Source organism: Ambystoma mexicanum, chromosome 14 (assembly GCF_040938575.1).
Source record: "Ambystoma mexicanum isolate Mex_15411 chromosome 14, UKY_AmexF1_1, whole genome shotgun sequence".
Classification (NCBI taxonomy): Eukaryota; Metazoa; Chordata; class Amphibia; order Caudata; family Ambystomatidae; genus Ambystoma; species Ambystoma mexicanum.
In genome coordinates, this window is record NC_090940.1 from 178,588,353 (window position 1) to 178,607,436 (window position 19,084).

Genomic DNA, 19,084 nt, shown 5'->3' on the forward strand with positions numbered 1-19,084 from the left:
AACAATTAGGGTAGATCCCACCACTGAATCCCTTGTCCTTTCTGGAACACACATTTTTATCCTATAGCATTTTCCGACATATATGGGATCATTCTCCACCTCCAAAGGTAATTATTCTGCTAGCCAATCCACTGCAAAGGAGACCGGATCATCTCCTCCTGCACCCACAGGCAGGCCAATAACTTGTACTTGTTTGGCTCTTGGCAGATTTTCCAGGTACTCAATCCTGCTCTCCATGGCCCTTTGACCCTTCACAACTGCTTCCATGTCTTTACCCGATTACATAACTGCTGGCTCGATCTGTGCACACAAATCGACCAACTTGTTAGTTCTTAGTTCCAGGGTGGCAGTACTGGATTGCAACTGGGCTACCTTCTCTCTTAACTTATCACATTTTCCCTCCATGCTTGCAATTGATTTCTGGATCCGCCCCAGAGTAGACATCACTGGGTCACTCAAGGGCAAGGGCAGTTTAGGTCGATCAGGTTCCGTTGTGGTCTGCTTATTAGTTGTGCTATGGGGAGTAAAGAAGTCAGATTCCACCCCTTTGTCCTTCTTCGTGCTTTTACCAGGCACCATCCTCATATCCTTTTTTTTTTTAGTCATGTTGATGGAGGGAAGCACTGAGGGAGTACATTCTTAATATCTCTGATGGTTTACTGCTTGTTGGTTCACTCCCAAGCGTTAAGCAAGGAATCCCTCAGATCTTTAAGGTGTTGCCCATTGTAAAAATAAAAACCTGCACAGCTGCCCCCCTCCTCCAACTGCTACTTCCATTAATATTTGAAAATATCCACAGCACTTGACCCAGCCGTTGGTCTGCATACAGTTGACTCTGCTAGCCCTCTGCAAAAGAAGCCGCCACCACTGATGCTTCCCATTATGTACCGGAGCATGAGACTCTGCCCACTTCAAAGATGGCCCCCACCATTGGTGCCGAGATGCAGAAGCGCTTCCATAGGGTCTACCGGTCTTTCCTGGCCACCTGAATCAAAGAGCGTATGCCAGGTAAGAGTCACTGACTCTGTGTTACTAGCTTCGGAGCATTATGCTCACATCTGCACTCTTTGATTGCGCATCGGGACCCCCAGCACGAAGCGCAGCGCTCGGCCTGTTCCCTTGGGTTAGCTCTGCCTCACATCAGTTGAAGATCACCCTTGCCTGGCCACAGCACCTCTGAAATGTTCTAGAGCCTTTCCCTCACTTCGTCAGGTTCATGGTGCCGGATAGCCAGCAGCAACCTACCCATGTAGTCACTCGATACTGGAGCGCAGCAGGAACTCTCCTACATCACTGCCATTTTGGCCACACCGCCTTGCATTTTTAAGCTTTCAAGATCTTCATGGTCCACTGTGGCCAGGACTAGTGCAGAGTGGATTTTGTTGTGCTCTCTGTATTTGGCCCTGCCTCGCTCTCTACGGTTAACAAACTGATTGGCCCTAGAGGAGAAGCTCGTAGACTGAGCAGCCTAGATTCTTATGCAGGTAATGTTCTCTAACCACTAAGTGGCACAGCATTAATTTGATAGGGACAGGGGAGCGTGCAATTTGATTTCAAGGTGGGGTCTCTGAGTCATTGAGGCCAAATGGCTAAATGGATGCGTGTGAAACAATGGGATATCTTACTCCTCATCCTCTCTTCAAACCTTCCGTATTCCCTTCTGCTAGCCACTTGAGACACTTCAATGGCATTAGACTTGTTTTCTTCTCTTTAGACAATCAGCAAGTGTGTATTGCATGCTCTAACCGTCTGTAGATGCCTGCATTCCATTCTTCACTGTTCCCAGCTCCCTATCCAATCAGCAGTTTTGGAATGCATGCTCGAACTGTCTGTAAAAGTCTGGGTTCCAAGCCTCCTTTGTGATGTGTACATAATGGGCTCTGGGCAAGGAGACCTGGCCAAGCTCTCTCAAAGGAAATGGCAGGTGAGGTTTCCCATTTTCATCTGCACAATCTCAAGTAGAGGTCTAGTCCTTAACACCTGGCTCTACTGTGTGCTCGGTGACTTTCACCCACCATTGGCTTGGGACACTAACTTGGATAGCCGTCATCTACCACATAATAGTCCTCTGCTGTCCATAATCCTACAGGCTGCTTGAGATGATTGTCCTGGTCAACAAGCATCATTTTGCATGGTAGAATTCCAGCTATAGTAGCTGTTTGCGGAGTGCTATGGCTAATGAGTGCAAGCTAAGTGCTTGTACTTAATTCATAAGCAGATAATGATGTTGTTATGCCCTTATTATATACATGTTGGATTACTTTCTATAGTGTGGCAGCTAAACCACCCCTTTCACTCTAGCCCCTCTGTTTCAACCTATTCTTCCTGATCCTGCTTTCATAGCACAACCACCTTTTTAACATTACATTGGCTGCATTCTTTGTAATTTCCAAGTGAGAATCTTTTAACTCTGCAATGTTACCATTTATTGTCCCTCCATCAGCAGTGTTTGTAGTTAATAATTATGATTATTGTTAATATTATTTGCAAACTTCCACAATAATACTGTGCTTTGCTCTGCTGGGAACGTCTGCCCACATAGATGATCAAGATTATTGTAGCAGTGATTTACACATCACTCTGAGATTTGTGACACTCCTCTACCTTGGAACCCTCAACTTAATGCACTGGTGTCTTTTACCTCAAAGTGGCATAACACTGCCCATTTAAGGAGGATAATTATCCTCTTCTCTTAGTTTGGATTATTTTCCTTTTACTACTAGTTATGCCATGTAGCAGATGCCCAAGGACCGATTTTAGTAAGTAGGGGTTTTTCTCTTTATATGCTCCTCCTGCAGAGCAGAACTGGCAAGGCAGTTGAATGTTAAATTGGGGCTGTCCTGATGTATCTTGTAATTGTAGAGTTTAGTGCCTTTCTTTTGCAGTTTGAGCCTCAGACTCTGGGGAAAAGTATCATTGGCAATGGGACAGCATCGATTTTTATATACAACGGTATTGGGCAAATCACATTAAATGTTTCCCTTCTGGATGGCCGCCATTTTGCCAATGTTGACATTGAGTTGAAGAGCTTCTTAAAGTCTGTGTACTTGCTAATGTCACCCTGTCACAAATCTTTCACCCGGTTTATTGCATTGTAGTAGTCATTTATATAGTGCCTTTTCCCATTTGTATGGCCTCGAAGCAATGTTGTGGTAGGAATGCCCTTGGGGACTGAAGGCCAGGTATGGGGAAAGTTCTCAGAGTAGCCTTAGGATGCGTGTGTGCGTTTGACCAAGATTAGGATATAACAAGGCTGGCTAAGCTCCAGTATGCAACCCAAGAGGTCAGGCATCTGGTGGGTGCTGAGGTAGGTCCCAACAGAGCGCTAATGCAGGAGACTTGATATGTATCCAGCTAGACAGAATTATGTTGTCGGTTGTCGCTCTATTCCAATGGCAGCAGTGTTGAGAAAGGTCTGGTGTTCCAGTGCAAAATGGATATGTGATTAGCTAGACCAAATTTCTCGTAGTCTTAGCTGCATTCTAAAGTGCGTGGATGGATAGACTTGCCTGCGACACATGTCCGCCGATGTGGTGCGTTTATGCAAACCTTAAGCTCAGATGGAGTTTATCTTTGATGTCGTTGTATCCGATCATCCAAACAGGAGCACAGGGTGAATACGCCAGATTGAACATCACATTTAGACTTGAGAAGACAGAAAAACAAACAAAAATTAAAAAACGTGATTGATTGGACATGTCTCACATTCACCCAAGCCCTTAACCATTATTTCATGAAGCATGCACATCTTGACGCCAACTGAATTACTGAGGATAAGTCCGATTTTTATAATGATCAAATTTTCCATTTCAAAAATCAATCTTGTACTTTGTTTAAAGTGGCATTAACTGTGAACTCTGCTTACTCCATAAGCTTGTGCGACTGTGAATTCATAGTTTGTAGAAAAGATCAATGTAATTCGAGCAGAGGTCAATGCAAGAAGGGTAATGACTAAAATCTCACTTTTTGCTCTAGACTCCCGGCTTGGAATTGTGTTCAATCTATTGAAGTGGGCCCCTTTTTTCTATGCTGGAGTCGGTGAAACCCAGCATTTATGCAGATGATATTGTTCTGCAACAATCATCAAACTTCTTCCGATTGATAAACTTGAGCTGTATCGGGCCATTATTAATTGCTCACTTTCGGAGAGGCGTTTACTAGTCACTTGGTCTGATTGCCCCACATAAGAACATAGCGGTGGATATATTCCTATTTTGAGAAATTCACCCCATTACTAATTTGCCTTTTTTTTAGGGAAGAGAATTGGGTGACACATGGGTGAAAGAATTTCCAGCTGTATTACTGGGGTTGATTCTATAGTGATTTCTACTGTTAAGACTATTTCTCATCAAATATTGGTGGTAGTGGGCACTTTCTGCCTCATGCCTCAGGAAACACATTTTCCAGTGGAACGTACTATGGATCTTTCCTTGAAGGGGTGACCAGAGATTATGTGATCTACTCTAGAAAAAGTTCCCTGGCCGGAGTGGTTCCCCATTTGCTCTGTCCTGTCTCTGGTAAACCTGTTTGGGGATTGTGAGCAAGCTTGTGGCTAGCTGGTCCGCTCCCAGGTGCAAGATTAGCATGTGCTATGTTGAGGTTCACAGACTGCAGACCTGTATTCCCTATGCATTGTTCCAAATCAATCATGTTCTCCCTCTGCCCCAACTTCTCTCCTTGTGGTGCTTTCCTTACTCCTCTTTTTGGGAGTTTCCCTTGTCCTACCTGCCTCCAGCTCTCGCTTATGCTACCCCAATGCCCAGTCCCGGAACTCAAAGAACATGCCTGTCCGTGCTAGCTTGTGACCTTGCCACAGAGGGCAGTAGCAACCAGTTGCAAGACCACATTGAACAGAGGGACCTGATTAAATGGTTACATGTGATATTTCCACTTTTTGTAGGCCGCCTACCAAAAGAAACTATTTATTTCAGCTGATAGTTGGAGGCCCGCAAAAATCGCATTCCTTTGCTCCCACCCATGCTGGCGGATGCATTAGAAGTCAGGGATTTCACCACCCGAATCCCCCTTCCTCAGCCGACACCTCCCTCCCCACCCAAGCATTCCCCTACCACATAAACACACCCAAGCCCCACCACAAAGACATGCAGACACGCACACACATCACTCAGCTTGCACTCCTGCAACGGCTCTTCCTGGCCCTGACGTGCCTGTCAGTCCGTGTGCGCACTCGTGTGCGGCAGGGGCATGACACTTCGCTTTAGAAAGGCCGCTCTGTGCAGTCGCAGAGCAGTTTTTTCTAAATCGTTTTTTTAACCTCATTTTTATAAATGCTACCTTTTCACTTAATAAAGATTAAATCAGTCAGGCTTTCTTTATAGGCATAGCACCTAGTGTGCTAATTTTCAGGGAGTAAATGACTTAATCCAGATTACTGATGACCTAGTTCCTCCCTGTTGGATCTCAGTCGAATTTGACACTGCAAAACATGGAACACTCCATTCTTTCAGTATGGATATTAATCAATGGAGTGGTTCTTCAGTAGTTCTGATCCTTTGTCAGACAGATTTCAATCTGCTTGTCAGGATCCCATTGTGTGCATGTCACATGTGAAGTTTCCCTAGATGTCCACCCAGTCGGTATGTGTAGAATCTGGGGAATCTAGTTGGCGACCCCGACTCTATCTACATGCGTCATTGGAAGGGGATGTTCCTCATCTGGGTAGGTGCCTCTCTGTTACCGAGGCTTAGCTTTCAATACTTAACCAAACAAAGTATGATTTTTAAGAATAATCCTCTTCTGCAATTCAGTGCTAGTTGCATGCATTAGCACAACATGGTATCACTCCCACCCTTGCATGGTGAACATGTTCATGTAGGTTTTTATTGACCACCAACTCAAAATGCAAGACCATTTAGCGCAATATGCAGTATGACTTATCTGTAAAGAACATATTTCTGAGGCTCGTGGATCTGCTTAGATCGCATCCTATGCATAGGCTGACATCAAGTGGTAGCCGCGGAGGAATACATTTTTTTGTTTTTTCGAAACTTGAAGGGTGATATCGACAAGGCGTTCATGTAGGTCGCACCCAGCATTTTATATTATTGAGGGGTTGTGTTTATAGTAGGGTGAAAGCAATATGAGACACATGGGAAACACAGACTACCTCCTTCTCCTGTATTTTATCAGTATTCAGACCACATACAGTGACAAAAAGATGACCTGTGTCATCATGTGTCAACACGACTCGAGGCCATTTTGGTTATATACAGGAAACCATGGGTTAATTTATTTCACACAATAATTTCCGCATTGCAAATTCTAATATTTAAGAACATAATGGACAACATAATTATTACAGACAAAACATTATTCATGGGTTAGTATATAAGACACAGATTGGCTTTCTCATTGTGCCATCTGGTCATTCATTCTACAGCAACGTAAAAAGGGTGTATTCAAATAAATGAAGCTTTGTTGTTAAACACCTTTTATAAAGAGCAGTTGAAAAACTCTGAGGACAAACGGGTACTAACACAGTGTAATTTCTTACTTTAACAAGACTCGACATCAAAAGTCTCTTCTCATTAAGCACACAATTTATCTTTTCTTGCAAAAAATAGACGGTGCATGTGTAATTTTCTTGTACCCCTGTCTCTTCATTGTTATTCTACGTCTCTTTGAAGTACTAGATGTCTTTTACTTCCATATGTTTCTTAAAGGAATGGTGCGGTCAGAAATATTATTGTCCCTATGTTTCGGCCATGTGTTTTTAACCATAAGTCGATCGATCGTACAAACGTTTCCTATGCACCTTACCCGAGTTTTCGTCTGTTGTACACAAGCAAAATCAGGCAGCAGGGCTCGGCCATTTTGTGATAATCTTATAACTTGCCCCATCGCCCTAGGCGACCTGCCTTTGCGGCACTAAATCATAGCCCCCGCCCCTGAGCCTGACATCACTAGATGCGTACCGCCCATTTCACAACACCAAAGCACGTCTCGTGTCAACATTCTCTGCGCTTCAGCTAATGACTTGTCGCTATGGAAACGGCAGGAAGCCTATTTCCTCGATAAGTATAAACAGACCGTTACACAACACACAACAGCAGGTTTTTTTATTCCAATCCTCTCACTGTATTTCTTTGAGTATTCTGTGACTTGTTTCAGTGCTTTGGTCTGCTACCTTCGTTGCTTGTAGCCCATGTGAACAGATGCCAGTACCATCGCTATAAATTATTTTAGTTTGTTTACCACACAATGGCAACAATAATGCCCTACCAGTATGAGCCCGTGTATTCCGAGGAGGAATTGCTGGAAAGAGAAAGATGCGGAAACGATGGGGCTTTGGACAACAGTTGGGAGGACGATTCAACAGATGAAGAGCCTGGGCTTAGTCGCATGGACGGTGTTTCCACCTGGTGTACCTGCAATCGGTGCGCGCGAATGCCAACCGAGGAGGAGAACTGCTGCTGCCGCCGAGAAAACTCTGGCTGCTTCTCCTACATATCGGAAGACAAGACACGGCCGCAATGCGTTACCGAGCTGCCAGATTTCAGGGCAGCCTGCCTCACACGGTCAGTGTTGAGGATTTTGATGGTGCTTATGCACGAACTTCGCGCAACAGTTCGCCCTCGTAATCTAAGTAGCGGGTAAGTATACTCTGGTTTTGATGTCTGTTATACCACTACTATTTCATGGTTTTGTACTATATTCTCGTAACTTCAGTATACCATTGTCAAATCAATGTTGTCTTGCAATTTACTAGTAATAGTCGTATAAAAGTCGTTCAATATTGTGCAGTGTCTAGTTAGCATTTGTTCTGGCAAAAATACCATTGGATACAAGAATTGTCATTGACAACTAAGGTTTAATACTTATCTTGGTCATTTAAAAACAGTTTGTATCTTTCTCTTTCACAGGTGGTACCGGCTGGTGGCCTATCATTCTTTTACATGGTGGCTTCATGGGAGGCTTGGACACCGCGTTCAACGAGTAATACTTGCCTGTGTCGTTGGTGCCATTAGAGAATCTTTCCCCAGTGACAGCGGTCAGTACAGGGGATTTTCCCTCACTGTGCTGCAACCAGACCTTTACAATGTATAGTAGTTTTGTGCCATCAAAATAAGAAACAAAATTAAACACAACATATGTTTTATCAATGGTTGTTTCAGTTTTTTAAGTGAATCAAATGAGTCTCCATTAAGCAGTGTTCCAGTGCCTTGTCTGCACGCACCCGGCCCATCCATCCCCCCTCTTCTACTAACAAAGACAGTTCGCACCAGTGGATGTCCGCTGCCAAGGGCTGCGGTCAGGGGCGCGAACGGCCAAGGTGCCAAAGACCATGTACACTTCAAAGCTATCTTTCGCGCAGGGGTCATTGTTCACATGGCCTCCTCAGACCCCATGTCTCCAGGCAGGCTCCCCCTGAAGCAGGCCGCGCCCCCGCAATACACAAACCACGACATATACGCGTCATTCATTCACAAACACGCCCCTTTTTTCTAATTCTTTATAAAACACTTGATATTTATCATGAGAACATCTTCGAGCACTGCAAGTCAACTCGCGAACGTGCTACCTGAGAACCCCGGTGACCGATGCTAATCAGTTCGTCGTCGTGCTATCTGTGAACTTTTGTGAGCGCTTCGAGTCAACTCGTCGTCGTGCTACCTGTGACCATCTCCCTGTTCTCCTGCCACTAACTACTCTGCTTGTTGAATCTAACTGTTTTACAACAATGCCTGCATGTTGCCCTTCTAAGACCCATGCCAAATCTGAAAGCACTACAATGCATGTATTCCCTAAGACTGTAGATCGAATAAGAGAATGGGTCAGATATTGCGGATATCCACCGGAAGAGCTTGAAAGTAGAGTAAAAAAAGTCTTGGAGGACAAGAGGGGTGATCGAAACCGCATCTGCAGCCAGCACGGCTGGGAGCAATTTTGGAGAACGACTCCAAAATCGCTCCCAAACGCTATTCCGGCTTTTTTTTCCGCATGCCGCCACAGGTGAGTCACGCTTCCGGATTTAGCTTTCAGGTATTCAGTCTCCTTAGATGGCAACTTTTAATATTAGCATTTCTAAATCAAATAATACTTTCCCTTTACAACTCCATGACAATCCACCGAATATGAAGCAACAAGATTCTACATCCATGTCTTGCCTGGAGTCATCAACCACTTAGAGTGCGTATCAGGTAATCTTACTTAGCTATTCTGTTCCAGACTTGTTTTATGCATGGAATTAGAGATAATGTAATCATATTTATGTATCGTGTAATTCTTTTACACAATGGTTGATTTGTGGTTTGCTAGTTATATGTACCTTTGTCGTCTTTCTAAAAGTGTGTTCAATTTCCAATATTTTCATCCTTACTAATGCAAGTACTGTGTTTCAGGGAGATGCTGAAGCGTCCACAACAATTACAACATCCCTTGTGGTTGATCCGGAGCCAGTGGTATGGGTACTGACAGTTCCATCGAATTAGATAATATGATCATATTTAGATATTGTGTAATTCTTTTACATAATGGTTGATTTGTGGTTTGCGATTTATATATACCTTGTCGTCTTTCAGTGTGTGTTCAATTTCCAATATTTTCATCCTTACTAATGCAAGTCGGTCTAATTTTTTGTTTAATGCAAATGACTTATTTTAAATGGATACACTTTTCTAGGGATGTACACAAGATCCGTATATTGAACGGGAGGCATGCGGATCCGAGTTGGTGCACCAACTTGTTGATGGTGATGTCACAGTAAAGAAGCTTTCAAAGAAAAAGAAAACTAAGGTTAGTTATAAACAGTTTATATTGTTAGCAATTGTTTTGTGCTGAGGCCTTCATTATGTTTTTTTAATGTAAATTGTGCGATACTGTATGTTGGATTTACACTGAACATCCTTTTTCCTATCTGTCCTGTAGTTGCCTGATGGAATACGGACTACACAGACAGCGACACAAATGCGAGATGCTGCTAGCCAAACTGCTTTCACCATGGAGGAACTATTGAGGTGTGGCGTGTTGAGACTCGAGATGCCTTAGTCCAATGGCCAGAAAATGAATTTAATGTGACCGGCGAATCCAGCAAAGTGTTTTTGGACCATTGCTATAATGCACCTGCTCCACCAGATGAAGATGAAACTGAATGTATAGAAGATAGTTTTACATTACTCGCAGAGCACTTGACACAATCGACACCCGCCAAAAAATGCCACCCAAACAGCAGTCGACATTGATGTTTTCTCCTGTCCCTGGTGAAGTAACAGATGTTGAAATGCCAGAGACTGAAGCATCAATGCTATTGACCGACGAACTAGACAAAGATATCAACTATAGTATGACCAGTTTGGCTGATATGCCCACAACGGTTCAGTCCGAAACAGTGATGCAGGATGACAGTATAATAAAAGGGGCCAAATACATAGTATTGGACAGCAGCTTGATGGAGATTATAAAGATGCTGAAATGTGTGCATTCAGTAGGAGGGGGAAGTATGTGGGAAGCCATTGGTGAATGTGACTCGTCTAACACAAGGCAGTAACCTCAAACTATATGCCACGTGTGAAAAGTTACATGAAACATTTTCATGGTCCGCTCAAACGATGCTGGGGAAAATGCCAGCTGGCAATCTACTCTGTGCAGCAGCTTTACTTTTCAGTGGCTCTAGTTTCAGGAAGTTATCCAGTTTCTTTCAGTTTGTGGGAATCCATTTCATTTCTAAAACGCAGTACTGCAAATACCAATGTGAATATCTATTCCCTGCCATTAGTGAAACTTGGAAGATTGAACAATTGTCTATTCAAAGTACATTCTCTGACAAACGGTTCAGGCTAGCCGGCGATGGACAGGATGACATCCCTGGATTTTCTGCTAAGTACTGCAAATACCATTTTCAGGACATGGAAAGTAAGTAAATTGTGAGTTTGGTGGTCGTGCAGGTGTCTGAATGTAAATACTCAGTGGCCATGGAGAAACTTGGTTTTATAAAATCACTGGAATATCTACAATCGAGGGGAATGCAAATCGACCTCATAGCCACAGAGACGCACGTTTCAATAGCCAACACGATGAGAGAGCAGTTTCCAAATATTCGCCATCAATTTGATGTATGGCATGTTGCCAAATCAATCAATAAAAAAATCTCAGCTGCAGGGGAAAAAAAAGTTTTGGAAAGTATTTCACAGTGGTCCCAGTCTTTCAGCAACCATCTTTGGTGGACCTCCAAAACATGTAATGGGTCTGTGGAAATTCTACTAGACAAATGGCGGTCACTAATGCACCTGGACAGAAAACCAACATTTCCACCAATGTGAACATGGCCCTTTGTCCCCAGAGCAGGCATGGAAGAAGAAGTGGTTGATTCCATCTTCACCTCCACACAAAGCCCTTGAGAAGATTGTGTTTGATAAAACTCTATCAAGAGGTCTGAAGGGACTCACAGAATTTTGTCACACAGGAGATTTGGAGCTGTTCCACAATATGTGCCTAAAGTAGAGGCCAAAGAGATTACATTTTGACATCGGAGGCATAAAATATAGGAACTTACTAGCGGTATTGGCGCATAACGAGAATGTAGGCTGTGCACAATCTAGGACTGCAGGAAACTTAGGGATGCTTCGCTACACTATGGCCTTTACGAAAAGAAGCAAAAAATGGGTGGTCAAACCAGTATATGAGGAAATGGAATTCGATTTTGTGAAAAATCTTACTATTAATGCCGTAGAGATGCATACTCATGGAATTGCGCACAAATCTGTTCAGAGCACACATACGTTGCCACAAAACATTGCCAACGTGCCATGTCCACCCAAAGCAGAGCTCGTTGAAAAGTTCAAATCCTGGTACAAATGATTACCATCTGTTTTTATTTTTGCAAAAAATGTTTTCATAAAGTGGCCAAATAAAGTGTGCAATTTTTCTTTTCAAATCTATCCTCTTAGCCCTTTTTATTTAGAAAAAATAGTCAAATTATTAGGATTGACATACAATGTAACACTGCTTTCACATTTCACAGTTTAGTGGAGCTACTGTGGGACCTTCATTTATCGTGTTAGTGCCCTATGGATAACAGTGTGTAAGAATCTTTGGGTTTTGGCAGTTGCCTTGCCATACAGTTCCCCAAACAGCTGAATATCTGCTCATCACACAAAAGGGATGAGACCTAGGCTACACAAGATACTATGCACGCAAGTAGTACTGACTGTGAAAACATGCCATAGAGTAGAAGGCCGTGAGATGAGCAGAGGTGGGCCTATTACTAGACACACTTTGGCTAATTCTTTGTGTTTCATCGACTATAATTTTGGAGTAGGGCGCATTCTGTCATTGGCAAGTTTGCCCTACCGCTCAGCAGCGCCACGAACAGCGAGCAGTGACGGCCCACAATTTTTTCCTCCAGGGCCCGTGCTTTAAAATTTAAGTTCTCATGGATGCGTTGACACGGGATGTTGCAAACTAGGAATGTATGTTCATTGTGAGTGAAGGTCACAAGTTTTGAATATATGCTTGGAAGCTGGGGAGGCCCACGCGTCGCTCACACAGTATAAGGTTCTATTGTTTTTTTACCTTGAGAGACCGGGACCATTCCGCAAGGGATTGAATTGAAGTAGGGGAGCAATAACGTAAGATATGATAAGGTTGTCCATTCCGAAACTGGACCTAGTTACATATAAGTTCAGTTTAGGAAAAATCATTGACGCGAATGGAGTGTGCATTAGGGTCTGCATTGCGCCAAGAGAATGGAAATGCCGAATATAATGTAAGTTTCTCTTTAGACGATTTTATACCAGAACTATTCCAAATACGAATAGCTGACCATTATTGCTGAGTTACATTGTACTCGTTCGTTCTGTGTGGCATATTGCAATGAAGTGCTAGTACAACCTTTGTGTGCTGGTCTTTATACCAGCACATCGGCAGTCCAGCATTGACCCGCATGTAGACCGCCGCTCGCTTTCGCCCTGGTTCAACGCTAATAAAACATTACATTGTGTGTGCACCTCGATTTGTTACCTCAGTTTACGCATTACGTTTAGAGCTGAACATACTCCATTGCACTACCCTCAGAAGTAAATAGCGGAGTACTTTGCGATCACACGTTGTATTCTCTCGGTTCACATTGTGTCACTTCTGCGCTAATAAAGAAAATGATTAATTGTAATAAAGATCGGCTACTGAGACACATTTCTATTTTTATGTTTTGCAAACGGGTACATCATGCCATTTTACAATTGTCATCTGTTCCAGACCCCAACCGATGCATTCTTCAACCGCCAGCTGCAGCTACATTTCAATCACTGTATTTATTTTACTCTGTGTTGGGACGATCGACAAGGGCCAATATGCCCTTACGCTGTACCAGCGATTAGGAGCAACATAACGACCTTTACGGTGGTCTAGTGCCAAGTTGATGCACCAGCCTTGCAATTCACCGTGCAACCAAAATGCTTCATTTACCCAAAACGAACACCCTGCGTACCAAAAGGGAACAGCGCATGACTCACGATAAACATTTGCGGATTTGTGGATCGAGGGCAAAGAAAAACATTTCCGTTTGATTGAATAGGTCAGATGCCGAATATTCGCGAAACATTTAATGTGAAATAAATGTACTTTACCAATTGTACAGTCTTGCTGTTTCCTTTTAAAGTACAGTTTCATATTCCGAATTGTGACGCGCTGTGTTGTGGGACCATGTGTGTTGTTTTTCGGGTTCTGCGTCAAGTCGCGTAGGTGACGACTGGGCGCGTTTGGCTACGCTGCCCATTAACAGCATGGAGAGAGGGGGAGAATATCAATGATTTGGTGATGTCAGGCTCAGGGGCGGGGGCTATGATTTAGTGCCGCAAAAGGCAGGTCACCCAGGGCGATGCAGCAAGTGATAAGATTATCACAAAATGGCCGCGCCCTGCTGCCTGATTTCGCTTGTGTACAAGAGACGAAAACTCGGTTAAGATGCATAGGAAATGTTTGTTCGATCGACTTATGGTTAAAATCACATGGCTGAACCATAGGGACAATAATATTTCTGATCGCACCATTCCTTCAATTCAAATTGGATGTTTTTTGGCAGTGCGTGCCAGTAATACTATCCCTAGTGTGATGTCCACTGTGCCCATGGTCTTTCACGCGTCGAGGTCCGTCAGATTATTTTTTTTCACCATCGTAGTTGGACGCTTATCGCAGCTTTACTTCTTGGCTGATGGCATTACTTAGAAAACGTTTAAAGTTAGACTTTCTTTCTGTGCTTTCGACAAACGTACACCACAAGATCTCTGGCAGCGACTTTCATGGACAAGACCATCCGTCGATGACTACCATCTCGGCGAACCTTGTCTGTGGCCTATATAGGCCCCAATGGGTCTCGGCCCTGTACAGTCTGGAGAGGATCATATTCCATCTCACTTAGCGAATGCATACCCCCCTGTATTTGTATTCCGCCAGGCTGCCATCTTTATACAATATGGAAAATACTCCTTTTAAATTCTGTCCTTCCTGTAACCGGAGGTTTCCCTGGAAGGATTCACACTGAGTGTGTAACATTTGCCTCCCTAGGGACCACACTGAAAGACGGTGAAGTCTTGCAAACTGTTTAGGCTAAGAACGTTAAAGGACCGAAAGACTAAACGCAGGGCTCACCACTCCATGCAGGCCAAGGCCACCATGGCCGTTGAGGGAGCCTCCAGTGATGGCAGCGTCCTAAGTGACCCCGAGGGCGATCAGGATACAATGGATTCCCGCGTGCGAGCCCCCAACTCCAACAGGCAGGCTGTGGGTTCTGCTATGGAGACACCTAGCGGCTCAAGCACCTCCGTTGCAATCCACACCAAGTACATCCCCCATGGCTGAGAGTTGACCACGTCATCAACTGTCCACATGTGGTGTCGAAGGGAAGGTACAAAAATTCCCTGTCCTCTGGACCACTGCGGTCACCATCACCACATGACGGCCCCAAAACAGACGGCAAAGTCTGTTTCTGACACCAGTCCAAATCTGGAAAGTCCACGGGTTCTGGGGACCGTGCAATCCAAAGACACGCCGCCGCCCCCTGCAAAAAGCTCTAAGATGAGCGACTTAATGAAAAAACATGTCCCTGTCACCCTACTGAAGGTCAGAACGCCAAAAAACTCAAAATCCTCGACGCCCAAGCCTCAATCACAAGGTTCAAAACATAGGGATTATTCTACCCCTGAGGACAGCCTTTCAGGGGCAATGCATCACAAACAGCCCCCTGATCCAGAGCCTCTACCTACACCTGCTCCTTCAGTGTTGCCAAGCTCCTCCCAATGGACCCCAGAACAGTTTGATAGGGTCATGAGGAGAATGTCTAGTTTTGTAAATTTCTTTGTTCAACACCCAGGTCAACTCCCCAACCTTCAGGGCCCTCCTCAAGGCATGGCAGCTAGCAAACAGCCCGACGTCAAGCGACCCCGCCTGGATGCTACACATACTAATACCTCTTCATATCAAGATGTAGGTCAGGCCACATGACACTCAAGGATCACAAGACCCTGGCTCATTTACAGACTCAGAAGACCAAGGGACACTATGATGATGACATATACATCATCCAATCCCCAGACCATACCGGCCAACCGATGGCTGATTACCCAGTGCACAACCAGCTGCAGTAAAAATGACCTGCTCTTAAAGGCTGCAAAACACTTTAAGATAGATACAGAGTAAGCTCAATTCGATAAAGGCTTTGTAGAGGACATCCTTGGGGATAAGAGATCTGCAGTACAGTTCATCCTTGTGCTTCAATCTGTCCAGAGGCATATTCGGCCTTCTCTACTTACCCCCAATCTGACAAGGGCAGTCAACCCACGCATTGAAAATTGTTTCAGACCAGCCCCATCAGACCCTTTATACATTAGGGGGCAGCAAAGCCTGACTCTCTAGTAGCCACCACCACCACCACAAGAAAGAGAGCAGCAACACCCCTAGCCTCTGCTGAAGCCCCTCCTTACAAGTAGAGTAAGAAAATATACACCCTGGCAGGAAAGTAGCTGCCTCGGCTGCCTATCAAGTAAGAATTATTAACAACACTACGCTATTATCAAACTATAATTGCCATAAGTGGGACGAGCTTGCACAACAAATGGCCTCGGTTCCAGAGCCACTAACGAAACCGCTCTTACACCCTATTGCTGAAGGGAAACAAATAGCAAGCTGCATTCTTAAAAATAACTTGGACGCAGCAGAAAATGCGGGGTGAAGTGGCAGAATTTACACTCCTAAAACGCCATGCATGGCTTCGTCAATCGGGTTTCAAATTGGAGAGCCAGGCTACCCTTTTAAACATGTCCATCAAGCCCAACGCATTATTTGACAAAGCGGTCGAGGACAGACTAAAAAGTACATAGGAGGAAAATGACACCCTGAAGTCCCAGGGATAACTCACTAACAAACCCTTTGGGCAGAGTGGAGGTTCAAATACACGACGGTTTAGAGGACAGAACTCCCAGTGGTCCTCCAATTACAACCAGGGTGGGCAGAGTTCGTCCTGGGGTTCGTCACAAGGACAGTCCTCCCAACGGAAATTTCAAAGGGGCCAAAGAAGGTCCAGAAGTAGGGGCAGATCCTCCTCCTCAAGAGGGGCTCCACCCCTCCTAAGCAATGACCAACCGCTACAGGTTCCCTCCCGTGTCTCTCCAATAGGAGCTTGTATTTCTCACTTAACCCACCCATGGGAAGGGATCAGGTTAGACAAGTGGGTACTTTCCAGCGTGGCGGGGGGCTATTGCATAGAGCTAATACAAACACCAGCCAACCACCCGTCAAGAAAAAGACAAACTACACAGGAAGAACAACGCATCCTGTTAGAAGAAGTCAAAGCACTGCTTCTAAAGGACACCATAGAAATCGTCCTGTCAAACCAGGTAAACAAGGGTATTTATTCAATGTACTTCCTTGTGCCGAAAAAGACCTAACAATGCGCCCTGTCCTAGACCTGTGCCCTGCGAACACCTATGTCAAGACAAAAAAATTCTGCATGAAACCGCTACAAGAAGTAATCTCACTGCTAAAACAGGGGGACTGCATGGCAACCTTGGAAATGAAAGGTTCCCAGCGCACAGAAGATTCCTGCGCTTCAAAATAGTGGACCAAGACTACCAATTCTAGGTGCTACCCTTTGGCCTAGCTTCCGCTCCAAGGGTATTCACCAAGGTACTAGCAGTAGTGGCAGCACACCTACTCAGAGAATCAATCCCAGTGTTCCCTAATCTGGATGACTGGCTGATAACAGGGGAATCCCCCCAAATTTACAAGCAAAATAAATAATCTTCTGTTCCAATTGGGATTCTCAATCAACGAGAACAAAGAGTCTTGTTCCAAGAAGGACAAAACAGTTCTTAGGAGCTGTCATAAAGACAGAAGTGGGTCTAGTCTTTCCATCAAACGAAAGGGTGCAAAATATACTGCTGCAAATACTTCAGTATCTAGCCAGTCGCCAAATAACCGTACGCAATGCGCTTGCTCGGGTTGATGGCTTTGTGCATTTACCTGGTTCCGCAAGCACGGTTGCGATTGCGCCCAATGCAAGAATGGTAAGTGAAACATTGGTCTCGGGCAAACGGTCAGTGGGGCGATCAGTGGTTGTTTCTCTCACCCTAGTTCAAGCACTACATTGGTGGACAAAGGAAAATCTATTAAAGCGAAAACCTTTTCACAACTCTACAGTGTAAGCGATTGTCACTACAGACGCATCTCTCACTGGCTAGGGAGCCCATTACCTTTATCGCACAGTGTATGGCCTGTGGACCAATATCACACCCCAAAAATCACAAACCTTTTAGAGCTACTAGCAGTGCTCAAATCCCTACACGCTTTCCAAGTGCATCTGTCAGGCCAAACAGTACAAATCATCACGGACAGCACCACTGCCATATTTTACATAAACAAGCAGGGTGGCACACTCTCCAGGTCTGTCCAGGCTAGCGCAAACAATTTTGAAGTGGGCAATCAAGTGGAACATGTTCATAGTGTTGCATCATGTTGCAGGGGAACTCCATTCTGTGGCTCATTAAGCAGAGATCCTCTACCCGGAGAGCATGAGTGGCAGCTCAGCAGAAACATCTCGGACAATATTTTCTTCCTCTGGGGCTATCCTCCCTTAGACTTGATCGCCACATAGCCCAGACTTTGCATCAAGGTTTCTCCAACCCGGATCCAAGGGAACGCCCTGTGGATGAGCTGGTCAGGGAAATTTGCCTATGTTTCCCCCCCCCAACACCGCTACTGAGTAGGATAGCAAGCAAAATGCACCAGGAACAAGTGACGCTAATCCTGGTTGTTCCTATGTGGGCAAGACTACTTTGGTTTCCGCATCTGTGCAAACTTGCGATGTGCGATCCAATTGAACTCCCGTGCCCCTGCAACATGCTCACCCAACAGAGGGGGACAACGTTCCATACCCTCCATCCAAGAATTTGGCAGCTTGGCCCCTGAAATCAGAGAGTTTGGCCATTTAAAATAACATCAAAGGTGTATGGAAATCCTCAAGGAGGCACGTAAACTAAACACCAGACACTATTATTTTAACAAATGGAAATTTGTAATGTGGTGCCAGTCAAAAAAGGTAAACCCGATCGAATGTACGCCACCACACATTCTGCATTACATGCTCCACTTACTAGACTCCTGTCTAGTATTCAACTCCATCAAGGTTCACCTAGCGGCACTATCTGCGTACACCACTTCTCAAAGCAAGAGATCCTGGTGGAAAGTCATTAAGGCATTCTTGGAAGGAGTAAAGAGGCTTTACCACCACCCCCCAACATTTCAAACCTGCCTCGAGGGTGGGATCTAAATGTAGTACTCTCAAAGGTCATAGTGCCCCCCTTTGAGCCTATGAACAAGTCCAGCCTTAAACACCTAACATATGAAACCGCTTTTCTGGTGGCCATCACCTCCATAAGACGTACAAGCTCTGTCAGTGCAAAACCCTTTCTTTGTTATCCGCAAAGACAAGTTGGTACTAGGAACACACCATAGGTTTTCACCTAACTTCATGTCTAAGTTCCATGTCAACCAGTCCATCAAACTACCCGCTTTCTTTCAAAACCCTTCAAACCCAGCTGAGAAAAACCTCCATACACTAGATGTAAGGAGGGCG

General features: G+C 44.6%; 1 protein-coding gene across 4 annotated transcripts in view; it reads left to right on the forward strand.

The window, feature by feature from the left end:
* The window catches only part of MED6 (mediator complex subunit 6), a 292,739-nt gene that overhangs the window by 104,505 nt on the left and 169,150 nt on the right, over positions 1–19,084 (forward strand). The window lies entirely within an intron of this gene.